The sequence below is a fragment of the Elephas maximus genome, chromosome 19, assembly GCF_024166365.1.
Source record: "Elephas maximus indicus isolate mEleMax1 chromosome 19, mEleMax1 primary haplotype, whole genome shotgun sequence".
NCBI lineage: Eukaryota > Metazoa > Chordata > Mammalia > Proboscidea > Elephantidae > Elephas > Elephas maximus.
In genome coordinates this window covers 47,821,550-47,834,644 of record NC_064837.1, presented here as the reverse complement: position 1 = coordinate 47,834,644, position 13,095 = coordinate 47,821,550, and the positions used below count along the sequence as shown (strand labels likewise).

The following is a 13,095-nucleotide window of genomic DNA, read 5'->3' as shown; positions in this document are numbered from 1 at the left end:
GCTGATGCCCTGAATCCGAATTTCTAGCCCACTGGACTGAGAGAATCAGTTTTTCTTTGTTAAAGCTATCTACTTGTGGTATTTCTGTTACAGCAGCACTAGTTGACTAAGACACCTATGAACTACATACAGAACCTTCAGCCCTGTAAACTGCTACTACTAACCTTTTCCACTATAATTTAATGCTGTGCCCTAGGTCATCAATATCCTCAAATCTCATGGTGCTACAGCTACTTGACAGTTGCCATCTGAAAAGTGAGAAAGGAAACATCCTACCCCATCTCCTTGGAGCTCTGTTCTGTAGAGGGGTCTCACAGCAGGACCCCAAGATTTCAGCTTCAGCGCATTCCTCCCCTACACCCTCCTCACCCCCACAACTGCCAGGATGGGTGAGCATTCCACATTCAAGACCACCATGCCCCTCCTATATCCAGGCCCTGTTGCCAAGTATAGCTCATGGTAGACTCCTTCTTTCCTAAAAATGAATTCTGTCAATGAAGTCCTGACACATGCTACAGTATGCGGAGTGAAGTAATTCAGTCACAAAAGACAAATATCACATGATCTTATCTATATGAAATACCTAGTATAGACTAATGTACAGAGATCAAAGTTTAATAGTGGCTACCACCAGAGGTGGGGGGCAGGGGAAGGAAGCAGAAATCATTGTTTAAGAAACATTGAGTTTCTGTTTATGGTGATAGAAAATTTGGCTACAGCTATTGGGGATGGTTACACAACATAACTGATGTAATTGGTATCACTTGAATTGTACACTTGGAAGATGTTGAATTGGCAAGTGTTTACAATGATAAAAAAATGAATTCTCTCTTAGAGGTCTTCTTTAATATTTAGCATCCGTCAGGTCCCTGCCAGTTCTTTGCACATGCATATATCCAAAGCCAAATCATGGAGAAGGCTGGAAATCCTTTCACAGAGGCCCCTCAGCCCCTATATACAGCAGATGAAAGCAATTCCTCCTTGGCATACCCGAATCACCACTCTGGGTCAGATTAACAGTATAACAGTACTCAGAAGGCTTGACCATACAAGGGGTGTGTGTGTGTGTGTGTGTGTGTGTGTGTGTGTGTGTGTGTGTGTGTGTGTGTGTGTGTGAAGGAGAATTGAATCAAGGTGAGCTTAAGAAAAATTTACATTCATTGAAATCATTTTCTGGGCAATTAAAGCAAAAGTGGGAAATTCGGCCAATATAAATGTACATGTTTCAGACATATCAGAAGATAACATTTTTCAATATGTTGCCACAATCACATTTCTAGGCCTAGAAACAAGAAAAGAAAGAAAATACAAATGGGTACTCTTTCAATCTGACATAAAAATGCTTCTTCTGGGACTCACCATTTAAGCCATGCCATAAAATCCACACAACCCCTTCCTCCCCACCTTCAGTGAAGTCTGGAGATACCCAGATCTCCAGAAAACTAACGTGGGCATCACAATTAATTTAATGGTGATTACACTTAATATTTATATCGCACTTTTGAATCTTTATATACAGACACATAGTATGAATTTGATCTTCACAAAAGGTAAGAGGTATGGTGACCATTTGCAGGTCAAGATTCAGACTTAGATCTATGTTACCTGTCTTATCCTAGGTCACAAAGCAACTAAATGACAATACAGGACTTGAACCCAGGTCTCCAAATTGCTGGTCCAATACTCTTCCCACCTAACACACTAGCCTACAAATTTGGCAAGGATTTCAAAAAATAAATCCCCTGAAACTTACTCAACGAAAGAAGTGATTTTATACAAAGTGTTTTAAAAACAGATGGGCAGACAGAGAAACAAATAGCTGTGACTTCTTTTCTTCAAAGTGGACCTAAAGTGCTTGATTTTATCAATGATCAATGTCAAATGAAAAGAAAGTAAATAACGTTCACTTCTCTAAGAATTCATCAAGACAAAGACTTGACGCTTCTAAGTTAATGAAGCAAGTGTGATTGTCAGAGAATCATAGGAAATTGAAAGATTTCATTGGAAGTTCTCCTTAATTATAATTTTCACCAGACTTGTCTCATGCTGTGCATCTTAAAGTTGGTGGAATTAAAGTAGAAGGTAAGAAAATATTACTCATTAAAAATGAATTTTAAATTAATTTTTAGAAACTGCTTTCTTATATCTGACTGTGTCACAGTTAAAACAGAGAGAGAGATTCTTTCCCAAAGAAATAAAATACTACAAAATAAAAAATAATTAACGATAAATAGAAATACCATATGATCCAGCAATCCCACTCCCAGGAATAGATCCTAGAGAAATAAGAGCTATCAAATAGACATATGCACACCCATGTTTACTGCAGCATTGTTCACAATAGCAAAAAGATGGAAACAGCCTAGATGTTTATCAGTAGATGAATAGATTAAAAAATTATGGTACGTACGCGCAATGGAGTGTTACAAAACAATAAAGAAAAATGATGACTCTGCAAAGCGTCTCACAACATGGATGAATCTGGAGGGCATTATGCTGAGTGAAATAAGTCAATCACAAAAGGACAAATATTGTATGAGACCACTACTATAAAAACTCCTGAAAAGGTTTGCACACAAAAAGAAACAATCTTTGATGGTTATGAGGGAGGGGAAGAGTGGGGATGGAAAAACACTAAAGAGACAATAGATGAGTAGTAGCTTTGGTGAAGGGTAAGACAGTACACAATACCTGGGAAGCCAGCACACCTTGTCCAAGGCAAGGTCACGGAAGCTCCATACACACATCCAAACTTTCTGAGGGACCAAATTACTGAGTTGACGGCTGTGGGGACCATGGTCTTGGCAGATGTCTAGCTCAATTGGCATAACATAGTTTATAAAGGAAATGTTCTACATTCCATTTTGGTGAGTCACATCTAGGGTCTTAAAAGCTTGTGAGCGGCCATCTAAGATACTCCACTGTTCTCACCCCATCTGGAGCAAGGCAGAATGAAGAAAACCAAAGACACAAGGGAAAGATTAGTCCAAAGGACTAATGAACCAAACCACCACAGCCTCCACCAGACTGAGTCCAGCACAATTGGATGGTATCCAGCTACCACCACTGACTGCTCTGACAGGGATCCCAATAGGGGGTCCTGAACAGGGCTGGAGAAAAATGTAGAACAAAATTCTGACTCACAAAAAAGACCAGACGTACTGGCCTGACAGAGACTGGAGAAACTCCTACATTGGCCCCAACAGCTTGGTGGTCAAAAAGAATTTGGACAATTAGGCATTATGGAGGTGGCACAAGTCTTTGACAGCAGATGGCAGACAGGGTCTCCATTTTAGCAGCACAGCAGTTGCACAAAATTGGGGAGAGAGTCTGGGTTTCTACACTGGGTGGCAAGATATGGTTGCAAGTCTGTGACAGAAGGTGGTGTGGAAATAGGTAGCGGGATGGCAAGTGGAAGTAACTAGCGGGATGGCAAGATGGAAGTAGGTAGTGGGAGCAAGCTACATGGATACTGGGTCTCTAACTAGGGCAGTTGTTTGTAAACATGGGACAATGATAAATCAGCCATGTGCGCCTAGATCTAGGTCAACCATCAAGACAGTAAATAATATCTTTCTATTGTTTCTTAGTAGAAGAAAATGTAAATTATTTTTCCAATATTTTCCCAGCATTGTAAAAATAAATAAGAAAAGGCTTGCTGCAATTACATAAAATACAACAAAAAACATACTCTAAATTCCTGAAGAACAGGGACTATGTCTTGGCAATTTTATTCCTAATTTAACTTTTTCTGTTCTTTTTAAATCAACTAAACTGTTGATTTTTGCAAGGTGCTCGATAAATAATTGATCAGAGTTGACTTATTACTGATATGTAAAATGCAAACTAAATAACCAAGTAAAATAAATTATAGAATGATGAATTATAAATAGGAAATAAATAATAGTATAGAATAAAACAGAATAAATATAACTGATAAATTGAATATAAATATTAGAATAAGTGAATAGATCAACAAGTGAATAGTAAAAGAATGAAGCAATAGCACTATTTACTATATTCTGTTATAAATGGCGCAACAGATTTAAAATCATCACGTTAACTTCTCATATTACTATATATAACGTGAGTAATAAAGAAAGCAAGCTTCCAGTTCATCCTTACCCAAAATAAATTAATCTGAAGCTATCAAAATTCCCATCTCTAATTTTTAAAGTCATTATGGCATAGCAGGGAGATGTGAGTCTAGTTTAATTCAATCAGATATTTTGATCTAGCTTCCTCTTTGGCTACAACACCAAAATCTATAAAGTAATGTAAGGGAGAATATTCTTTATCTTTTAAGTTAAGGAACAAATAAAATACAGATATCCTAAATTTTTGTTCAAGCAATAGCATTAACAAGACTGCAATCTTAAAGAAATCACCACAGGGAGTCTTAATTTTTTAACTTTAAAAGGAAGGAATTGCTCCAAATTACTTTAAATTCTTCATTCCTTTCTATGTGGTAGAGAATTTCCTTAAATGGGTTTATTCAAAATTTTCCTGAAGTCATTGGACTAGATTCTATATGTTTGTGTTTTTTTATATGTATATATATTTATATACATATAGGCAATTTAATAGAAAAGCATTTTAGAAATATTATTATTTGAATCAAATTTTAACCACTTTCCAAAAACAGTATCAAAATAAGGCTTATCTGCAGAACAAAATAGAGGTCAACTGCACAATCAACGTCCTAAAAACTCTGACAATTGCTGACCTATAAGTGAATATGAAAACCAAATTGATGACAGTGGCTTATCACAAAAAAGAATCATGCCTCCATGCTTTTCTACCTCACCTCCAAAATAATCATTTTTGTCAGGGTTCATTTTAGCAGAAAGAATAAAGAGAAGATGAAAGTATGATGCTAAGTTAATTTTTTCTATTCCTTTTAATTAGGTAGTGATGCATTAGAAAATCTAGTAGTACTTTAACTACTTAAAAGGAATGCTGCCTCAGCCACAGATCTGTTTCAACATTTGAATAATGATAAAAATAACAGGAAATTTTTTTTGAAACATTTATTTTTTTTTAATAATTTTTTTGAGCTTTAAGTGAACGTTTACAAATCAAGTCAGTCTGTCACATATAAGCTTATATACACCTTACTCCATACTCCCACTTACTCTGCCCCTAATGAGTCAGCTCTTCCAGTCTCTCCTTTCGTGACAATTTTGCCAGTTTCTAACCCTCTCTACCCTCCCATCTCCCCTCCAGACAGGAGATGCCAACACAGTCTCAAGTGTCCACCTGATACAAGTAGCTCACTCTTCGTCAGCATCTCTCTCCAACCCATTGTCCAGTCCCTTCCATGTCTGATGAGTTGTCTTCGGGAATGGTTCCTGTCCTGGGCCAACAGAAGGTTTGGGGACCATGACCGCCGGGATTCCTCTAGTCTCAGTCAGGTCATTAAGTCTGGTCTTTTTATGAGAATTTGGGGTCTGCATCCCACTGATCTCCTGCTCCCTCAGAGGTTCTCCGTTGTGCTCCCTGTCAGGGCAGTCATCGGTTGTGGCCAGGCACAATAACAGGAAATTTTTGTCAAGCAAAACTATAAGGAAACTAAGGGATAGTTCAATTATTAGAATGGCTAGAAAGAAAAAGGAAGGAAAGAAGGAAAAGGGGAAGGAAGGAAGAAAAGAAAAAATTAGTAAGTAAAATGGGATTGTATTTCAGACCTCTGTTCTACAGTAATGCCCCAGACCAGAGTGACTCACAGCCAGCTCAGTTCCCCACTGAAGCAGCTGACCAAGCCAGAAATGAGCTCATGTAACAGACACGCATTCATCCCACCCGGACACTGAACTACAACCCCTGATAGGTAAGGTATGTGAGAGTGGCTAATTACAGTTTTAAATTTAAATCCAAAGGTATTCATAGGTAGGGTCTACATGATTGAAAAAACAATAATTTTACATAAAAATTACCCAAGATAAAATCCTTTAGAAAAGGTACTAAGGACATCAGGTGTACATAGAAAACTAACTATAAAACTCTTTAATCAGATGAAGTTAGGCTGATCTCCCAATTGTGCCCCAGGTGGGCTTATCAAGTAGACAATAAACACCCAAAAAAATAAAAATGATCAAGCCTTATGTTTGCATATAGAATTACATTTTACAAAATACTTGTACATTCTCACATTTGACATTATAATCCTGCACAGTAGGGAGGACAGGAATTATTACCCCTAATTTTACAAGTGAGGAAACTGTAGCTCAAAAAAATCCAAGTTTCTAGCTTAAATTAAGGTTTTATGGTAAGAGATAGAGTCAGAACTCTATAGCAGGTCCTCTGACATCAAATCCAAGCATTCTTTAAATAGCACTGAGCATGGAATGTATAGACCTGGGTTAGAATCCCAGTTCCAACACTTTGGGGAAGTACTTCACTTCTTTGAGCTTTGTTGAAGATTGTTCTTCAGGAAGTAGAGGCTGAGGTAGAGTTAAAAGGTCAAAAGGTGAAACACCTATTCAAGGAAAAGGGAGGAAGCAGGACTGGACAGAGGGAGCCTGAGACTGATGTGGACCAAAGTATCTGCCAGCCTAACCGCAGCTCTGAAGCAAAGATTGCCCATTAGCCCCCAGTGTACTCGAAAACAATAGTCATCACCACTTACCAACCCGCTCCAATGGATCCTTTTATTTTTTTTCTTATAATTTTATGTGATTTTATGAAATAAGATAAAGAGGCAGTGAAAACAAACTTATTAGAAATTTTAATATGAATTTAAACATAACAAGCCCGAATTTTTATTCCATGAATACTTCTGTAAGATCACTGATGCTCCTTGACATAACTACATCTTCACCATGGTCGGGTGCATGGGAAGGGCTATGGAAAGTACAATCGCAAAACATATTTTCAAAGTTAACTTGCAAAATAAAAGAGCTTATAAATTTACCTTTTAAGGGTAAAATAAAGATATTATAGAAGTAAAAGAAAAAACTTCTATATTAGACATGTCCATAATTAATAAGGAAAGTAGGCGTGTATTTTTATTCCATGAATAAAAATTTCCTGGAATATCCTTTGAATGCAGCCAACTGCTCATTGACTATTATTCATGAACCTAGAATATATTCACCCTGAAAATACTGATTCTAGATTTCAAATACATTTCTAAAAGTTCCCACCTTACTGTTACTTCTGGTTTTCGATTTGCATCAACAAAATACATTTGAGAAATTTGATGGCGCATAAAATTCTTGAAGAGAGGAGAGTGACCTTCTTTGCTCCATAATTGCAAAAGATTTTTATTTTTAGATTTATAAACACCAATTGAACAGCCAATTCAACATTTTTTTTATTTCTACATCACCTGTTTCCTCCCAATCACCTTTCCATACACACCTGTCTTCAACATCTGTGCACTTACAAACCATATCAAGTACATTTTGACTATAAACATCTATCTTAAAAGATGAAAAAATAATGTCACACATTCTTTGAGCAAAATAGTATGGCCCAGATTATTGTGGCAAAATAGTATGTGATGAACTCCTTCCTACAGAATGACTGTAGATAAGAACACTGTATTTCTTTTTTGTCCTTAGAAATAAACTGCTCACCCCTTGATTCTTGATTCTGAGGAAATTCATCTAGGATATTGTCATCTGAAACTCAAAGTCTGAGGTCTCTCTTACGCAATCAATTTCACCATACCCAGAGTCTAGAGTTACACACTCTGCTCTTCACATCAATTTGATTTTTCTAATAATTATGAAATGTCTTCTTCTGTCAACTTTCTTTTCTTTGCCAGGATGGACAGAAAATGAAAAACTCTAGATTTTCAACAACATTCAAGGAAAACTTAAAAAAGAAAAGAATAAGACCACAAAGATGTCGTCTCCAAACTTCCTCTCTATTTCCTTGTAAGATGATGTAATACTGTAAGCAATGCATTAAGAAAGATGATGGTGTAAAAAAAAACAAAAATGGTTTACTTCATAGTTTCATCATCCTTCTAGGCAATTCCACCATTCTTCTCCTTTAACAGGTTGGGAATAATTGATAAGTAAGATGAAATAATTCCTAGGATAATGAAACAGCAAAATGTTCCAATATCTAGGAAAAAATAAGATTACTAAGATCCCATAATGTGTCACAGACTTATGAAAGGATCCAGTAGGTCCATATGGTAATTGCAATATAGAACGAGTTTTTTTAATTACTTATTTTTTAAAAAATAAGTAAATTTTTTCTTTGTTCTTTGGAAGACTCCTAAGAATATAAGTCATAGAATATGTGTCCTTACAAATAGTTATTCTTCATTCCCACGTCAAATGACATTTCAGCTATGAAATCTTTCCTGATGCCCCTTCCACCATTAGCCCCTCCACTTTCTGGGGACCTATGGCATTTTGGGCAAACTTCTATTTTATTACTTAATACAATGCACTGTATTTGTCCTGCTGTTTCCAACAGACTTAGATCACTATCATACAGGAAGAGATGCATGCTAGGAGTGCATAGGGAAGGGGAAAATAAATGCCAGATGGGAGGATGTAGAAAAAATTCTTGGAAATCTTACTGAATTGTATAAAACTCCACAAATTTGCTGTCATCATTCATTTTTCTCAGGAGTCATCTACTTCTGTAAGATCACTGATGCTCCTTGACATAACTACATCTTCACCATGGTCGGGTGCATAGGAAGGGCTACGGAAAGTACAATCGCAAAACATATTTTCAAAGTTAACTTGCAAAATAAAAGAGCTTATAAATTTACCTTTTAAGGGTAAAATAAAGATATTATAGACATGTCCATAATTAATAAGGAAAGTAGGCGGGTATCTTTGGATTGTGTTTAATGGAAAGTAGAAGAAAGAAGACAAAGACAAAGAAGAAACTAAGTCTTGTGAATTAAAAAAAAAAAAAAACTTAGGGATAGGCCAAAATGGATCTGAAGAAGAGAAAAAGCTCTTTGTGTATTGAATCAGGAGGCTGAAAGGAAGAATTATTATTGCCCAAAAAGCTTACATAGCCTGATTCAATGAAAACTTACTAACAACTCCACCTTTTCAATAAAGCTTGCTTTCAAAACTGTTTCACGTAAATTAGCAACCATCAGTCTTTCTCTCTGCAAAAATAGCTACAATGCTCAATTTGTTCCCCCAAAGTTTAAAGGGAATATGAAGCTACTCATCATTAACAGTGCATAAAAAAGAAAGAAAAGAAATTTTGCCTGAAAAATTACTACCGAATAGAACTTGTATTTGGGTTGAGACTATCACTGAACTATGATTTAATAATCCTACCGGAATGACATAGGGAAAATGTATGAGTTTTATGGACTTAGAGACAATGAGATGTATGATTGGCCAACTACAAATTTATATGAAGGTGAAGAAAAGATTGGTGGGGAATAATAGATTGTCAAGTACTGATGAATTCTAATAATAACACCTTTAATTTTACTACATCCGTGTCTAATTTTCCAGTATTAATTGGCCCAATAGATTGAAGTTAACTACAAATAAATTAACCCAGAATGGATTAGAAATGTGAAGCAATGACAAAGCCAAATGAAGGGAACTCCCTAAAAATTGTGCATATAAGGACCAAAGGACTTCCATATCAGAGCGGTTCTTACTTGCACTTCTCACGCTTGGACAAGCTAAACGTTGGAGAGCACCATGTCCTGCTCATCTCGCATCTCCTCCTCCAGGGCTGGGGGCAGCAGCTCTGTCAGGGTGTCTGCTGGTGGGAGCAGCGGAAGCAGATGCAGCCTAGGGGGTGGCACTGCTCAGGGCTTCCAAGAAGGAGCCAGCAGCCGTGGCCTGAGTAGAGGGTCTGGCAGTGGCTTTGGCGGCAGCTTTAGAGAGGGATTGGGTAGCTGCTCAGTAGGAGGCAGTTTTGGAGGAGCCTCAGGCTCTGGGGCTGGCTTAGGCAGGGCTTCTGGATTTGGTGGCAGTGCTAGAGGAGGCTTGCTTCTATAGCTATGGCAATGGTATGGGTGGTGGTGTTGGTGATGGAGGGCTTTTCTCCAGAGTTGAAAAGCAAACCATGCAGAACCTCAGTGACCACCTGGCCAATTACCTAGACAAAGTCAGAGCCCTAGAGGAGGCCAACACTGACCTAGAGAACAAAATCAAGGAGTGGTATGACAGATTTGGGCCTGGGTCTAGAGATGGTGCTTCTGAAAGGGATTACAGCAAGTACTACCCAATAATTGAAGATCTGAGGAAATCAGGTAAGAAATTATACACTGCTCAATTTCTATTCCTTTTGTGTTTTTCATTTTTATTCAGATCATGTACTGTAATGAAAATTTTAAATCAAGGAATTTGTTTGAAAACATATTTTCTCATTATATATGTAAAATGGGACCTATGTGTTTTAACAGTACCATACCTGACATCCAACCACACTTTCTCTTTGCATCTCACTTGAGTATTTATACATAAGAATAAATTTTAGACAATGCCAGGCAGCTAATTAGTATGTGTACGTGATAGTAATGGCAATGAGTCAATACTAGTATGACAAATCTGGGGCTGGGGCTGGAGATGGGGCTTCTGGAAGGGGTTACAGCAAGTGCTAGCCAGTAACTGAAGATCTAAGGAGTTATGTGAGAAACTCGGTGATGATACCTCTTCTGTAATCTATACTGGCTAGTAGTTCCTAAAAAATTTCTCTGCAACTATTTCTTGACAATTATATGTGAATCAGTAATTATGCAGTGTCCATTAAAATGGTTTGGCTTTTTTTTTTTTTTATATCTTTAAATCTAGATTGTAACAGCCACTACTGATAATGCCAGCTTAACTTCACCAATTGACAATGCTAGGCTTGCAGCTGAGAACTTCAAAATGAAGTGAGTTTGCCTCAAAATAGCACCCATCACTATGGCACAAACAAGAAATTTCAACTTCAGCTGGATGGTACTTGGCAAATCCTTTTTAAAGTAAATGATCACATTCACAAATCATATTCCAAAAATTTCTTAAGCTACGAAAACGAGCTGTACCTACACCAGTCAGTTGGAAAAAAAATTTTTTTTTTTTTTATATCAAATGGCCTACAGAAAGTGCTTAATGAGCTGAATATGACCACATCGGACCTTAACACGTAGTCTGAAAGTCTAACGGAAGAACCGGCTTACCTCAAGAAGAACCGTGGGGAGGTAGGAGTAATAAACCCACAAAGGGGCTTTCCATCACTATTCGACAAGGCTCCCAACCCAAACGATTTTCGCTACAGTGATTTCTGTGTTCTTTGCCAGGAAATGAGCATTTTGCAGAGACAGGCATTGGGGACGTGACTGTCAAAATGAACGCAGCACCAGGGACTGATCTAACCAAGCTGCTAAACAACATGAGGAAGCAGTATAAGGAGCTGGCTGAGCAAAACCACAAGGAGGCTGAGGAGCAATGCAACAAGCAGGTGGTTCAGGGCTGACAGAGCATGAGAACACAAAATCCCAGGCCTCGAAACACTTGAATTTCTTTGATTCCATTGTATTTTGTTATGTTCTTGAAGATGAGCGCATCCTTGCAGATGCAGAGCTCCACGGATGCAGGAGCAACAAGCTCAGCAAAGAGCAAGGTGATGGAACTGAAACGAGTCCTCCAGCCTCTCCAGATTGAACTGCAGTCTGTCCTGGCCATCAGAGGTGGAAAAGGACACTCAGTTTACACTATCAAAGCTTTAAAAAAAAAAAAAAAATTGTTTTGCAGACACTATTTTGAAGTACAGTGGCAAATTCTTGGCATCTGTAAAATGGGGATAATAATCTCATAGTAAATATCTCATCACATTGTTCTAGAGGGTCCCGGGGGGTCGTAAACTGCTAAGCACTTGACTACTAACTGAAAGACTGTGGTTCAAATCCATTCAGAGGTGCCTCCGAGGAAAGGCCTGGTGATCTCCTGAAATATCACAGCCATTGAGAGCTCTACTAAGCACAGTCCTACCCTGAAACACCACAGCCACTAAACCCTGTCGAATGCAGTTCTACTCTGAGACACATGAGATCACCATGGATCAGAATCAACTTAATGGCAACTGAGTTTTTTCTTTAAGGTTGTTATAAAATTAAATGAGTCGATATTTGCGAGAGTTATGTTAGCATACAGTAAGCCCTACATGAGTAATTAATATTGGTTATTATTACTATTATTGGTTATTAATCATCAAGGGTGAAGCTCTATGAAGTGGTTCATTTGAAGACCCTTTCATCACAGCAACGTACATTTCAGCATTCATACTCTAAATACTGAACAGTTTGATTCTGACAATATCTTCATTTCCATTTGCGTGGGCATTTGTAGCAAAGGTCCCTGGAAGGAACCCTGGCTGACACAGAAGCCGGCTATGTGGCTCAGCTGTCAGAAACACAGACGCCGATCAGCAGCCTGGAGGAGCAGGTCTGCCAGACCCAGGGCGAGATTGAGTGCCAGAACGCAGAATATGAGCAGCTGCTGCACATCAAGGCCCACCTGGGGATGGAGATCGAGACCTGCCGCCGCCTGCTCGATGGAGAGGGAGGGTGAGCCACCAATACCTTGATTTAGTATATTTTCTAGAAAATGTTTTTAATTCAATAATAAATGTATCTCTAACTTCTAAATAAGTGCCCTTTGGAAGAAACATGCTCCATTCAGAAAGAAAATAATCTGTTTCTTTACAATTCTTTGGTCAAACAGAGATAAGTAAGGATAATGATCTCTTTCCCTTTTTATTTCTCAGTAATTCTGGGAGCAAAGGCGCTGGATCTAGAGGGTCAATCTCTGTGAATCTGAGAGCAGAAACCCGCGCAGCTCAATTAAAGGGTAGAGTTGCTTTTAAAATACAGTTTTCTGCTTACTTAATTCCCTGGGTGGTTCAAACATTAGCATACTTAGTTACTAACTGAAACGTTGGAGGTTCAAGTCCACCCAGAGGTACCTTGGAAGAAAGGCCTGGCAATCTACTTCCCAAAAAATAAGCCATTGGAAACCCTCTGGAGCACAGCTCTGTCTGCTCTGGACACACATAGGGTGGCCACGAGCTGGACTCGACTGACAGCAGCTGGTTTCTGGCTGCTTATTTAATGTGCACCCATCATGAGTAAACATGCACTTTTTTTTACCCTAAAAATAC

The 13,095-nt window shown here is 38.1% G+C and overlaps 1 pseudogene; it reads left to right on the top strand.

The window, feature by feature from the left end:
• The first annotated feature begins 9,647 nt into the window (after nt 1-9,647).
• Nucleotides 9,648-12,506, top strand: LOC126063163 (keratin, type I cytoskeletal 24-like; annotated as a pseudogene).
• The last annotated feature ends 589 nt before the right edge of the window (nt 12,507-13,095 follow it).